The sequence below is a fragment of the Ursus americanus genome, chromosome X, assembly GCF_024610735.1.
Source record: "Ursus americanus isolate L20-20 chromosome X, mUrsAme1.1.p, whole genome shotgun sequence".
NCBI classification, from domain to species: Eukaryota; Metazoa; Chordata; class Mammalia; order Carnivora; family Ursidae; genus Ursus; species Ursus americanus.
In genome coordinates this window covers 117,887,900-117,903,157 of record NC_142164.1, presented here as the reverse complement: position 1 = coordinate 117,903,157, position 15,258 = coordinate 117,887,900, and the positions used below count along the sequence as shown (strand labels likewise).

General features: G+C 42.3%; 1 protein-coding gene and 1 pseudogene across 2 annotated transcripts in view; one reads left to right on the top strand and one right to left on the bottom strand.

The window, feature by feature from the left end:
* STS (steroid sulfatase) overlaps positions 1–15,258 on the top strand; it is a 512,613-nt gene that overhangs the window by 416,553 nt on the left and 80,802 nt on the right. The window lies entirely within an intron of this gene.
* On the bottom strand, positions 499–15,023 carry LOC123802768 (trifunctional enzyme subunit beta, mitochondrial pseudogene; annotated as a pseudogene).

Below are 15,258 nucleotides of genomic sequence, written 5' to 3'. Positions count from 1 at the left end.
ATACAGCGTGTAATTTTTTTTTCTTTATTACTTTTCAACCTGTTAATATGGTCCTTGTATATCTGAACATTTGCTGTAAGTTTTCAGTGGTATTTAATCTGAGTTATCATTCCATAAGTAAGCTTTTCTAGGCACATTGGTTTGTATGTTATAGAAAAACCTATCTTTAAGTCACAAATAAGAAGGTATAAAATTTGCAAATGTTACAAAGATGATATCAAATCTCAGCTAACCTCTTTCCCAAACTGCAACCACTCATTTAGCCTTTACTGAAAATAGAGACCAAAAACTGTTGCTTAAACGTGTCACTGTGTGAGATTCTGGTCACTAGGAAATCCCTCCAAGACCAGCAACAGTAAGCCATGATTCCTGGAGCGCTCAGAACACTCGCAAGGCTTCATTACAAAGTATTTCACAGAAGGCCACAAACTGTGTTTTCCTGAGAGGAGCTGGGAGATCCAGACTTCATTTAGCACTGCCCGAAGTGAGTGTTCCACGTCACCTTTTCCTCTCTTGGTTTGGATAAGCTTGCGTTAATACCGCATGGCCCTGCCCTCCAGCTGCACAGGCAGCCGCCGATGCTTACTGGCCTCCTTCCTTCCATGATCTCTTGGCAGCCACCTTGACCCACTGGCAGCCATTAGCTCCAAATTGGTGTCCCAGGGACAGCCGTCCATCCCAGTTGTTAAGCTTCTCCAAAGGAGGTAATCCAACCTTGATTTTTCTTCCCGGGTAGTTTTGTGCAAACCAATCACAATCCATGGCTTTAAAATTAACCACCAGCTGACTTGAGAAGACTTCATGAGACTCCAAAGCATGAGTATCATTCATTGTTAATATTGCCTTTTCCAAAACTTTGGGATATGTGGGTCCAAGTAAAAGTTGATCTTTTGGATCCCAAGAAACATACACAAAATCCCTCCTGTATGCCTTCGGATGATAACACTCTGCTGGGGCTTTTTCTCTTGTCATAATCAGCATTGCAGATCCATCATCACTCAGGAATGAAGAATTTGCAACTGTCTGTGTGCCATAGGGCTTGATGAATGCAGCTTTGAGTTTGGCCGTCTGCTCCAGAGAGGAAGGAAAAATGCCGCCATCTTTGTGAACTGTATCTTTTCCTGGTACTTTGAAGGGTACGGCATCAGACGGTAGTCCTGTGCCTTCTTGGCCAAGCTGTGTAAGCGCAGGGTATCCTCATCTTGCTCCATTTGGGAAGCAGCAAAGCCAGGGGCCAGTTCATCTGCAGAGTGGCCCATTTTCTCATTGGTGGAGAACTTGGCCACTTTGGGGAGCTCCAACCATAGGAAATTCAATCTGAAGTTAGAGACTAAAGATGCTTGTTGACCCAGAGTCTTGGCGTCATGAAGATCAAGCATCATTTCCTTGAATGATAAATACAGTTATCAGACATTAACTGTCTTGACCACACCACCCTGTCCAGAAGCTATCAAGCCAACTCCTGTAGTCTTGGCTTGGAGGGCAGAGATGCAAACCATGGTGACAGTGTGAGCAGAAGTCTCATCAGAGAAGTCAGTTCCGAAGCGAGCCTCTCCAGCCACATCGCTAGTTTCACATCGCTAGTATACTTCCTGTATAACCAGACCAAAGATGATACAGTTGACAGCTTCTTTTGCGACGTTGGTCCAATGCCGCAAACCTGTCCGTGCTGTGCTAGCCAAACCATGGGTGGTCTTTCTGTGAAGTGCCTGACTACAAAAGCGGAATGTGCCCACCGTCCACCACCACAATACTCCTTATGTTGGATCTGGCTCAGGTTTTCTTTGATTTGGCCTGGGCAGCTGGGCAACTCTTGCTTGGAGGAACAGCACAGAGGGCTTGTAGAAAATCGGAGGGCCCATTGTGATGAACTGGGAAAAATTTTAATGTCCTGGGACTAGACTATAATTTATTTCTTAAGCAGAAAAAATTGGGGAGGGGGGGACATTACAGTCTGAATCTGTTTTATATAGACTATTTTAGAAGTATTTAAATATGCTCCTTTGGAGTCTGAGTCTCTGTAATGACCTCACAGTTGAATATTTAGCCATCAATGCTGATTATTGGTTGATCAATTCAACGATTGGGAATGAAAGTCATTCTGTTCATGATACCCTCTATCCTTGAACTACTCTTTTTCCCCCCCTTTCTTTGTCTTTCTTTTTATCTTATAATAAGGTGGCAAAATAAAACAGATGCTTTGTCACGTGTATAGAATAACCTCGACCTCAGCTTAAAAGTGTATTTATATCAAAAATCTGACCGCTGAACCTCTGTGTTCATAAGTCCATCCTGCAGGGTATGTGTGTGCATGTGCGCACACACACGTATTCACACGCTCATCAGAACTTGATGGTCCAAAACAAAGTTGATGGTTATTAGCTTATTCATGTTTTTTACCGTATAGAGAGCTATGAGTTAACAGTTGGAATCAGCACTGACGTTTCTCTCATTAATGTCATTTTGTGGAATTTTATAAAACTTCCTGATAATTATTGTTTTCCATTCTTTTGATTTTTTGCTTCTGGAGTTCTGGGTGACAAATATGCTCTCTTTTCATTTGTTTGATTCATATATCTGGTCGCTGTGCTTCGGTAAAAATGCCAACTGAGGGTTTTTTTTTTTTTTTTTCCTTCTGTGAAGAATTTTTGCAGTGCTCCGAAGGAAATAGAGAAAATACAAGATAAGCTACTGCATGAAATAAAATTCATAAAAAGCCCTTCCTGAGTGGTTCTTCAAGAATTCATCCCCTGCAACTTTCTGCAGAGTGCTAAGTTTATCTCTTTGATTCAGTGGTACAAGCCAGCCTCCACTTTCATCCTGCAGACGTAGGGTAGTTTACTTTTCAAGTAGGTCATAAAACACCCTGTTTATAAAGCACTTAGCTCCCCTGAACAATGCAAAGAATAACATGTTAAAACACAGAGAAGCCTTTCCTATGGAATTTGAGATTTAAAAGCATCACAGCACAACGAATCATTCTCAGAAATCCACCTTGCAGGATTCATGGTTTAAATGAAAGAACAATTTCAAGGGTGAGCACTCCAAACTTTGCCCAAAATAGGCAGACTTCTGCTCTCATGTCCTATTGTATTTGGTAAGAGAACTAAATACAGCGCTGGCTTTTACTATTCTGTGTCACAGTTCTAAAAAGCGAATTATTAACACCAGTTGCTCAGTTAACATGTTTCAACATATATTAGCCTATCATCCATCAGTGAAGTATTTTGATGTTAATTTTGTACCAGTAAACAGCAGGTGTATTATTAGGCATGATTTGGAGTAAGAGCTCCCCAAGGTTTTCTGAAAGTTGCAGATGTTGACGTTGGGGCTGGATGATGCTTTCTCTGGGGCTGTCCTGTGCTCTGCAAGGTACTGAACAGCATCTGTAACCTCAAACTTTTCCATGCATGTAACCTAGCATCCCTTGTCTCTGTTGTGATACCCACAGACGTCTCCAGATACTGGCAATGATCCCCTGGGGAAGCAGATCGCCCTTGTTGAGAAGCAATGCAGTTCTCAACTTCAGGATGTTTAAATCATTGTGCAGCCACATTGTAGAACCAGTGACCTCTTCCTTTGTGGCTCAAGGTCTAGTCCCCAAATTGGGAGCATCACCTGGGAGCTTGTTAGAAATGCAAATGGTCAGACCTACAGAATCAGAATCTGCATTTTCCCCGCATGCCTAGGGTATCTCAATGCTTGTCCTTCTAAGAAAGTTCCTCTCTTCTCTGAGAATTCTCCATAACCCCCAAGGCCTGCTTGTGTCCGCAGTTTGCAGGGAAAGGGGGAGATGTGTGGTTCGAGTGTTGGAAGTTGGGACACACGCCATCGCAAGGTGGAGAATAAATAGAGTTTTCTCTAGAGAGTTTGTTACTGTGAAAGACTGGAGATTGCGTTGGTTCTTGTTGGAAGTCAGTACAGAGAGGAGCTGGAAAAGCAGAGTGCATGAAATGACAGGTGTTGGAGGAGCCTCTCCTGCTCTTGTCCTGCAGATCTTCCTCCTGTCTCTTCCTTCCTTTGCTTCACAGCCCTGCTTTATAGATTTTCCTTTGCCTCCAGCTGTGGTTGAACAGTGTATCAGCAGATTTTGAGTTAGCTTGAGAGGGCTTTGTGCCTCGCAACCATTTCTACCTAGACAAAAAAAATGACACTCAGTTTAACTTTAATAAATTTGAAGTGTGTGGATATAAAATAATGGAAATCTATGCCGTGAAGTTTATAGTGAAAGTTCTGTAGTCACGCATTGTTGGTTCAAAGTTCTGAATGACCATTCGATAAAGACCTTTAAAATGGCATATAAATGAATACCTTCCTTTACTGTCTATTATTGCTTTTATATATATGTGTGTGTGTGTGTGTGTGTGTGTGTGTGTGTGTGTGTGTGTATATATGCTTTTATATATATGCAAATACGTATAAATAATAGATTTGGAAATAACTCAAAAGAGTGAAAAGGGGAATTGAACACAACTCTGTGTGAGTGGATAAATGAGAAATGTTTTTGTAAACTGATAGAACTAACACAGGGCATTTAAAATGATAATCCCTATGTTTATATAAGAACACTCAAAATATTTGCATCAATTAAATGACAAAGACAAAACCCAGATTTTATTCAGGGCAAGATCTCAGCTGTAAAATGTGTGCTTGCATAAGGAGGAAATGCGAATGAAATACCAAGAATACGCTTTATTGTTTAAAAAATGAGATGTGGACAATTTTAGATTTTTGTTTTCATAAAGTGAGACAACAGATGAAAATGTGCCTGTGTGTCTAGCATCCAGGAGACCGTAAATACAGTGTAATTTTACAGAAGGCTTAGGTGGCACACATTTAGGTGTTTTCCTCTTTTAAATTGTTTTCAGTCCACTGTAAAGCGAAATACAATATAATGGTTTCCAGTAAACTCAGGTGCAAGGAACGATTACTTTGTCTATAGAATCAGATGTGTTTAGGGTCCGTGGTGAAGCTGTTGTTTATTTGTGTTTTCATCAGCGGAAGTGTGGATGTGAATAACTTGAGTGGGCCTTTCTTCAGAGCCTTGCTGTAGTTAATGGGACTTTTTGAACTAGGCAGGCTCTCTAAACCTCTACATCTTGATGCATGAAATAGGTATGCCTGTAACACAATGGGCATCAAGATTTTGTTAAAATTACAGGGGACATTTACACACAAAGCTTCGTGTGGTGCCTGGAAAATTATTATCACTTAATGGATACCAGGTGTCATCCCTACTGTTTCCATTTTATGTCACCAGCCAATTCCTGTGTGAGAAGATAATTATATGGTCAGCGTCTCCTTTTCACAGATTTTCGGTTTTGGGAGTTTTATTATGGTACATAAGCATTAATATTTGACTTGTATTTATTAATATGTTAGGTGTCATGGCATGCTTAATAAACTTCAGTTTATAAAGATGATTAATGAAAGTGATAGAGGAATCCCCACAGATACTTGAATCAGTGTTGAAAATTTTGGCTTGATTGGACATACACAAAGACAAAATTATTTGTAAAGGAGCCCTAATTGGAAAGTACATCTGCATAACTCAGTTTTCATTAGGTTAGACTGCAAATTGTTTTCTCTCTCTCTCTCTCTCTCTCTCTCTTTTTTTTTTTTTTTTTTTTTTTTTTACTGTTACTACATTTAGATGACCTAACCTACTGGAAATAGTTAAAACTCTAGCAAACCAAATCCTTCACAACTTTGGTCTGGTATTTTTTGTGTTCCCTTAGAAATGTGTTCCTGGGAAGATGGCAGCACCACTCTGGTGTTCCATGTGCACTTCCTGTCATAAAGCATTCAGGTTCCTCAAGGTCAGGGTTCCTCTTCTGTCACGTAACCCACAGCACCTTTAGGCTTGCATCTCAGCACATCTGCTTCACCCCGAAGGACATTGGGGCAGGCGGAACTGAGGAGAATATGGTAGTGTTCCTGCTCCTGCTGTGTGGTGAGTAATAATGTTTCCTTCCACTCTGACCTGGGATCTCTAGTCTTCTGCCAGCATTCATGAAGCTGTGGCAGGTAGCCTGTTGACTTGCAGGTAGGGAATAATCTCAAACCCTTCAGTTCTGGATGTGTGCAGGTGTTAGCGTCTTTAAATACTCAGAATGAGATGCTCGTATGGCACTTAGGATTAAACATCCTCAGTGTTTAACAGCACCACTTGATCCCAATAGTGTCTGGGTTCTCTTTGCAAATATTTTCAAATCCACTCACTCCATGTTGTTTTATACTACTTGCATTTGTAAAGGATTTTTTAAAAGATGTTATTTTGAAGTAATCTCTATGCCGACGTGGGGCTCGAACTCACAACCCTGAGATCAGGAGTAATGCTCTACTGACTGAGCCAGGCAGTCACCTGTGTACTACTTCCTTTTTAAAATTCTAATCATCCATGATTAGCTGTTTGGCTCAGTAAAAAAAAAAAAAATGTGTGTGTGGGGGGGTGGGTACATAAATACATACAAATCAATTTTATATTTCTTTTTTTCCAAAGCCTAAGAATTTTTTTTTCTAATTTTCTTCTCAATAGTAATTAAAACAGTTCTTAATCTTGGCAGTCGTACATTAGCCCAAAGGAGGGGTATATTTAAAAAGTGCCAGTGCTTCCGTAGAACAAGTATAACAAAATCTCTTATTAAATCTCCTTATGTAACGTTTAACGTGTATCCAAGTTCAAAAAGCATTGGACTGGATTTGCAAAAGGAGATGCCATGCCTCGCCTTTGTGCTTCCTGCACTTTAAGACATATACAGATCACCTGGCAATCTTGTTAGGTTTCAGGATGTCCTCTGGTCAGTCTGGAGTGGGGGCCAGCAATCTGCATTCCTACCAGGTCACACCCAGTTGAAGCCACTGCTCCTGCTCCAAGCTGAAACTTCGAGAAGCAACATCATCGTGATAATTCCTGTCGAAGGAGCTAGAGCAAAACAGTACAGAGCAAAACTTACCTCACCGATCAAATATCTCCCCTATGGAGATGGACAATATGCTCTTTTTTTTTTTTTTTTAAGATTTTATTTATTTATTCGACAGAGAGAGAAACAGCCAGCGAGAGAGGGAACACAAGCAGGGGGAGTGGGAGAGGAAGAAGCAGGCTCATAGCGGAGGATCCTGATGTGGGGCTCGATCCCATAACGCCGGGATCACGCCCTGAGCCGTAGGCAGACGCTTAACTGCTGTGCCACCCAGGTGCCCCGACAATATGCTCTTAAAGACCTTTTTTGAAGAGAGCAGTGAATGAAAACCAGGGTCTAAGACAAAGAGAAAAATGGCTCTCCCAGGAAGTGAACAAACCGTCACTCTCTCTTTCCAATGCACTGAGTTTTACTATATAAATCCGTGTCTGCTACATAAGACAGCGCACAGAATTAGAAAGCTGTAACCAGCTGAAGGCCCCCTGCCTTGCCTTGGCATTTATGGGAAATAAATGGGCCATTCGTCTGGGAAATGGTCTCTCTGTGTGGCGTGATCTTCATTAAGACCATGTTGTCCCTTCCCTCATATTTCTTTAGTGCACCGTCCTGGAGAGACAAACATTGAAGTGAATTGTACCATGACACTCTTACCATGTGGGCCATTTCACGTGGTCTTAATCTGGTTTTAAAAGCAGAATAATTGAAACACAGGAACAGTGTGAGGTCTAGAAATTCCTTCTCCGTTCATTTTTTCCCTAAACAGTGAGTCAAGTTCCAAAGGCAGTGAAAAGCACAAATGACAGTATAGTGTAGCTAAAATCTTACACAGACACACACACACACACACACACAAGAAACAGAGATGAATCCACAAGTATAACTGCAGGTATGGGTCTGGCCTGAATTCATGCCCTGAAAACATGGGGTATGTATAATAAACTAAGTGTATTACCACAGAGATATGCATACTTGTGTCTTCATTGATGGGATGTGACTCAACCTTGGAGGAATATAGCAGTGACAGAGAATGTGTTATTCAAAGATGGATAGACATGCTATCAAATGTTGGTGTCAGAGTGTGTATTCAGAAGGCCTAAAATTTATATAAAGCTGTGAACCTGACCTAGAAAGTGCAATATAACCCTTTAGGATTGAAATAATTGGACAGCTGTCTAACCTGGTATGGTAGGAGCTTTTGCCAATGGTCAATGTCCAGTAAGTGCATATGGAAAATCTTTTCCTTTGCCCTGCCTTGCCCTGCCTTGCCCTGCCCTGCCCTGCCCTGCCTTGCCCTGCCCTGCCCTGCCCTGCATTGCCTTCCCTTGCCTTCCCTTCCCCTCCCTTCCCTTCTCCTTCCTTCCCTTCCCCTCCCTTCCCTTCCCCTCCCTTCCATTCCCCTCCCTTCTCTTTTCTTTCTTTTCTTTCATCTCTGCACCCACCATGGGGCTTGAACTCACAACCCCGAGATGAAAAGTTGCATTCTCTTTCAACTGAGTCAACCCGGTGGCTCTGGAAAATGTTTTCTAAACGAAAACTCACAATTGACCTTCACTATAATAATAAGCAATAGAAGACTACTTTCTGTGACAGAGCATAAGAGAGTCTTCCTTGCTGTGATTTTGACAGAAGAAATGGAAATGAAACAATAATTATGTTTGAATACATACATATATGACCGTTACATGTATGCATGTTTACAAATATGCAAATACTATATGTGTATATGTATTTACAATCATATGCACACGTCTTTGTATGCATATATATGTACATTTTTTTCTTTACACGTGTAATGTTTGAATTTTCACAAAACCTTGTGAAACACTTTCTTTATGGAGCTGAGGGAGTGGAGACTCTTGAGAGTTTAAATAATTTATAACATGTCAATCACCTAGTAAGTGACAGAGCTGGAAATTAACAGCCTATATATTTTTTAAATATGGGGTAGGGGCGCCTGGGTGGCTCAGTCCGTTAAGCGTCTGCCTTCGTCTCAGGTCATGATCTCAGGGTACGGGGATTGAGTCCCACATGGGCTCCCTGCCCAGTGAGGAGCCAGCTTCTCCCTCTCCCTCTGCCTACCACTCCCCCTGCTTGTGCACTCTATCAAACAAATAATCATAAAAAATATATTAAATAAATTTAACAATGTACTTCCCCTACTTGATTTGACCAAGAATGGGTTCCTACACCTCTGACGGTATATGCTATGAAATCATATACAAAAGGGACCTCTAGTGTAAGAAGAAAGAAAAGGAAAGTAATCGTCTCCCGTGCTTATACCAAACAGACAGTGATGTCCTTAAAGAGGAGTTGCCCCTTGTCCAGGACTGGATTTGGGATGAGGACTCGACTCTAACCCTAGAGACAGAGCTGAGGGTTAGTTGTGACTGTCCGTAGTTTGTCCGTAAGGCAATAGGACGGTAAGCTGTCCCCTGGTCAGACAGTTACTAGGTGGCAGAGCCCCCGCCCTCGCAGCTATCTAGAGGGTCTGTGGGCTGCCGGGTTCCTTCCTCTGCGGTTTGACTTCCATGAGACCTGCACATCCTTTCCTGTAGAGAACACGCCCGTCTCCGTTGCCCGTTGGTCCTGCCCCAGCCGTCGTTTCTTCCCCATCTCCATTCTCCACCCCCAGCTCTGCACACGTATTCAGACCTGTGTTTTTCTGTGGGCAGTGACCCGTTCTCGTTCCCGTTAGTTGCCCTAACGGATTTGCAAGAATGCAGTTGCTATGGGACCCAAGGAGAATGGGGATCCAGAGCCTCAGTTAATTTCAGAGTGAGATGGCTGGGCTCAGCATCCTCTTTCACGTCTGCCAACACGGTCCTGCTCAGAGGAGTGATCAATAATTAGGAAGATCCGATGCCTGTGGCGGCTTGCAGCCTCTACACTGATGAGATGCTATCCCGTAGACGGTTCATGTCGCCGGCAGCCACAGACCTCGCTGTGCTGCTTTCCGCAACACAGCCTCATAAAGGATCCCTTACTTCCTATCGGGCAACTTTCTGCTTTCGCTTTGTTTTTATCACATTGCAATATTGGGCTTGCTTGGGTAGTGGTCTGTAATTCTGTTAGTGATCCTTCTGTGTGTCTAGACAAAACCTCCTTGCCCAGTGGCTCCTGAACTGAGATATTGCAGCAGGTCAGAAGATAAGACTCCCAGGGGCCTGAAAATGGATAAATAATCAGTTCCGAAGCTTGGTCCTGCATGAAATCCTTTGACCTCGGCAAACCTATACCATAAGCCTCTTTAAGTGTCATCACTGGAAAGGGTTCCTCTGCAGGTGTGAGGAACGGCATGGAGTATCGTGCTACTGCCCCAGGTGGGACATATTGCTATGGTATCGCGTTGTTAAACAGTTGTTAAATAGTAAATAAAGAAGGGAGAAGGCATGAGATGAAATTGGCTCGAAACTCAGGGAGTGTTCTTCCACTGGGTGACGTTGTTTGCTCTCTTGCTAAGTGAAATGTGACAAACTAGGACAATATTTTTGTTTTCATTAATCTGGCTCTCAGATCACTTGGACAATATGTTTCAACAGCAGCGTCTGGCCAAATCAGGCTTCTTCGGTGGGTCATGAGAATTTCTGCTCCTGTCTTAGTGCTTGTGGGCTGCTGTCACAGGTACCGTTGACTTGGTGGCTTATACACAACAGTAATTCCTTTCAGTGTCTTGTAAAAGCATGTTTCCTGGTTCATAGATGACAATCTTTTTCCTGTTTCCTCACATTGCAGAAGGGGTGAGCGAGCTCTCTGGGGTCTAATTAATAACGGCACTAAACCCATTCTGAGGGCTATATCCTCATGACCTAATCGCCTGCCAGTGACCCCACCTCCAAATACATCCCAGTGGGGAAAGGGTTTTGGAGGGTCACTAACATTCAGGCTATACAGTTCTTTTTTTTTAAATTTTAAAAAGATTTTATTTATTCATCTGAGAGAGAAACTGAGACAGTACAAGCAGGGGGCGCAGCAGGCAGAGGGAGAAGCAGGCTCCCTCCTGAGCTGGGAGCCCGACGGGGGGCTCGAAGTATAGCAGTTCTTAAGGCTGGGATGCCTTTGTGGCGCCATCTTGACTGAGGATATGACACAGACATGGGAATTGAACTGGGAAGCCTACCCCTTTTCCCCTGGTAGACTGTAAGCAAGAGTGTGCAGTGATTAGAAACCAGAATAGTCATTTCCCTCAACTGTTTTAGGATGGAGGTATAGAAACACTGAGATGGTATGACAATGCACTGGAGTGCTAGATCCTGTCTCCGTGGGGTCTGCTGGGGCCATGACAGAGCTGTCAGAGAACGCCAACTCTCACAATGGCTTGTTGTCTCACTTGGTTACAGACATATCGAAAGACCTGTCTTCGTTGGTGGCGTGGCCTGTGGCTCATGTCAGCCTTTGCGTGACATGTAGGGAATGGAGAATTTTATGCAAGTGTAATGAGGAGATAAGGAGGTTGTGAGAAGGTTAGAGGGTCAACAGAGGCTCGGGAGAGGGAGGGAAGTCCCTCACGTGCAGCTTGGAAACCAGAGACATATGGCACACGTTCCCAACTGGATAGAGTCCCCTGATACATAACCAAGTCCAGGAAGCAGAGCGCACAGGTTTCTTGTGCTGCAGAGAAGAGTGAGCGCTCAGGGAACCCATGTGGGGCTAAGTCTTCCTTCTCCTAATCACCATGAGGTCATGGTAGTTTCCCCGTAGACATAGATGTCTTCCTGGTGAGAAGCAAAGCATGGCGCAGTGGGGATATTAAGACTGAGCCTTTACCCAAAATCCCAAGCCATTCAAGAGACTGAATGGAAGAAACTGTCATGCTCTGGTTTGATGGGTTTAAAGTGTGTGGTCATCTCCCTCTCTTAATGAGGTGGGAAAGATTAGACCTACTTTTCGACCAGTCAAGAAGTCATACAGTTTCTTTGCACATCTGAGTATAGGACTCGCACATTTTTCCTGTGGTGTAGAGAGAGGGGGATGTAGGTTTCTAGTCTCATTCTGTGATATGATGCATCTCTGTAAACTGTGAATCAACAAATTGCTTTTTCAATAAAGCCCAGAACGTACCCTTGGCATTTAGGTCATATTCATGGACAGGTTTGAGAAAATTCAAAGTTTAATTATATGCCGTGTTTCCAGGGGCAGAAGAAGGGTGACCCTAAAGTCTCGTACAGGAATAATTCTTTGTCGGCTCGGAAGAGAGTTGGAAGGGCTGCCTTGGCTCCGTTTACTTTGGGCACCTCCCTTCTCTCAGCTGGCTTGGGCACTGCAGCCCCCGTGCGGTCTTTATGATGGAAACACTGCAGTGCAGACAATCAGAGTGAACACTTAGGGTTGTATTATTAAAAACATATTTTTACTGGAGAGTTTACCAAAATGAAATGTCTTGCTCCTATTGGTCTTAGGAGAGATCTGGCTAGTTTACAACATCACATATACAGAACACTGGAAACACAGTAAATTATCTGTGCATGTCAGTGGTGCTCGCACCCAGATGTCTTTCCTAGAGTGTGTTTTAAAAAATGCATGGCTTCTGTACTAAAATAATCTCTTGAAAGACTTCGGCAACTATTTAGCTTAAGCATACGATGATTTCGGAGCTGTTTTTTTATTCCCCTAATGGTTGAATTGCTAAGGGAGTCTGTGCCATCCTCCACATCATGGTTACAAACAGGAGCCCTTTATTTTCCCAGATCCATGCTGGGGAAATCCTCTATTTGACCACATCCCATTTAGAGGGGGCGGGTCATAAGGGCCTTGTGCAATTTTAAGTTTTAATAATTGTAGATGAACAGAGGATTGATGCAGATACCTTAATCCGATTGTTCATTCATCAAAACCCAATTCTTTGGAGGAACTCCGGGTCAAGTTCACAAACTCAATTTACAAAATTGCTCAGCAGCATCTGGGGAGCATTTCACTAACTTAGAAACTTGTCCGTCGGAAACTTGGAAAATTTGGAAGAATGAGTCAGGCATTTGCTCTTAATGGAACATGCTTCTGTGTAGAGAATGAGGTTGTTTCAGTCATATGCACTCACGAGCTTTTTAAATCTGAAGGTAACCCAATAAATACAACAGGCGGAACAGCTCACCTCCTAGAATGTTGGGGGATTTCTTGATGGATTCGGTCCAAACATTTTCCCTTCCCAGGGAAACATTACAGTATATTTTCTTATAAAACTTTCTTACAGGTTTCCTTTTCCTGTTCTTCATCTATTAGCAATGAAGTTTATTTTAAATAGGAGAGGGAAAGCCCATGTTTTGTTTTTGTTTTGTTTTTTTTTTAAGATTTTATGTATGTATGTATGTATGTATGTATTTATTTATTTATTTGACAGAGAGAGACCACAAGAGGGGGAGCGGCAGAGGGAGAGGAAGAAAGAGACTCCCCACTGAGCAGGGAGCCCAACATGGGGCTTGATCCCGGGACCCTGGGATCATGACCTGAGCAGAAGGCAGACGCTTAACCGACTGAGCCACTCAGGTGCCTCAAAACGTCCATATCCTTTTTTTTTTTTTTTTTTTCTGTTTACCACCAATTATCCCATCACCTTTTTTGATGAGTCCCTCGAATGTATCTAAGGCTACCTTAAGGTTTTTCTCGATAAACGTCTAGCATGTGTAATTTCATTGGTCCTATTGATTTTATGATAAACCATAATTTCAAACAATATTTATTCTATGTCATTTCTAATATCTTTAAATGTAATATGACTTTTACATTGATCTTGTGGTAGCCTAACATGTGGAATTCTCACATCTGTTCAGTAATTGGTCTGTGGATTATTTTGAGTTTTCCACAGAGCAATCATTTCATCCAAAGTCCATGGCATTTGTTTTTCTTTGTAATCCTTATCCTTTTAACTAATGCATGCATTTATTTCATTATATAGCATGTGGCCTTCCGTGCAGAATGCAGTAGGAATGATTTCTGTCTTGCACTTGCTATGAACTATACGTTTGTAGTAGTTTATTAGGTAAGGTGTTCACTTCTTTTCCTATTTCACTGATGGTCAGCATCATGAATGAGTGTTGAATTAAATGTTTAATAAATTTGCTTTAGGGAGACATGACCTTTTCTTTTTTTTTCCTTGAAAAATATCATGTCTGGGCTGCCTGGGTGGCTGAGTCCGTTAAGCACCTTCCTTCCTTTGGCTCAGGTCATGATCCCAGAGTCCTGGGATCGAGCCCCACGTTGGGCACCCTTCTTAGGAGGAGCCTGCTTCTCCCTCTGTCTCTGACCCTATCCCTGCTCATGGTCTTGCTCTCTTTCTTTCTCAAATGAATAATAATAATTTTTTAAAAAATCATTAAAAGGAAATATCATATGTATAGTTTGTAAGCAATAATATGTTAGGTGTGCAATATTGTGAGTTCTTTCCAGTCATTGTGAAGATTAAAAAGTAGCCTGTTTTTACAAAGATTCTGTTGAATAGATACAAAACAATTTGGCAATTGATCCTTAGGAATTATGATGTAATTCATAATTATCAGGACATATTATTGGTCATTTGTTACTGAATTATGAGATAATAATATTTCCACATTACAGTTCATAATACGGAAATGGATTGGGTTAGTGGTAACATTGAGATCACACCACACATATTAATTGATTTATCTAATATCTTGAATGACATTGATAAATATCGGTAGGTAGAATCACAAAATTTCAAAAACGGCGTGTCTTGCATAAATTTGTTACAGTAGCATGTCGATGCAATGTTCGTAGGAATGACGTGCCTTTCCCGAGAGGCACCTGTCCGTGGGGAGTCCTGGGATACATAAGCTTGACCTTCAAGTCTGTGTTTCAGATGTGGCCTCTGTTTGAGCCTGCTCCCTGCTTTCCAGGTTACCTGGGGCCACTAGCCTGTATGTGTTCTCCGGAATTTCTAGTCCTGCTGTAATGTACTTTGGTGGCTCGTGTGACACAGGTATAATCATCTTCCCGTGGGACGCCCCCAAGGTGACTTTTAGAAAAGACTGTGTACAAATTCAGATCAGATGTGCAGGTTTCACTTCCCAGCGTGTCTGCCGCGTCACGGTGATATGAAGACCTTCTGATGTTCAGGGTGAGGACGTGATCTCCCGAGAGGTTGTCGGTCATTACGTTCTGAAATCCTCTGTACTTCAGTGGTCCCCAGGTCTCACCGGGGCCCCCATTTAAGACATATATTTACTTTTGAAAAAAAAGTCTCTGTGTTTTGTTCAATTCACAAATAGCTGAGTCTTCTCCACAATGACATGACGAATTTGAATGAAGACCCATTTGGGGAACATCATTCTTTATGATAATGAGCAAGAGGACACTCTGGTCATTTATAACAGCCAATTATTTGTTT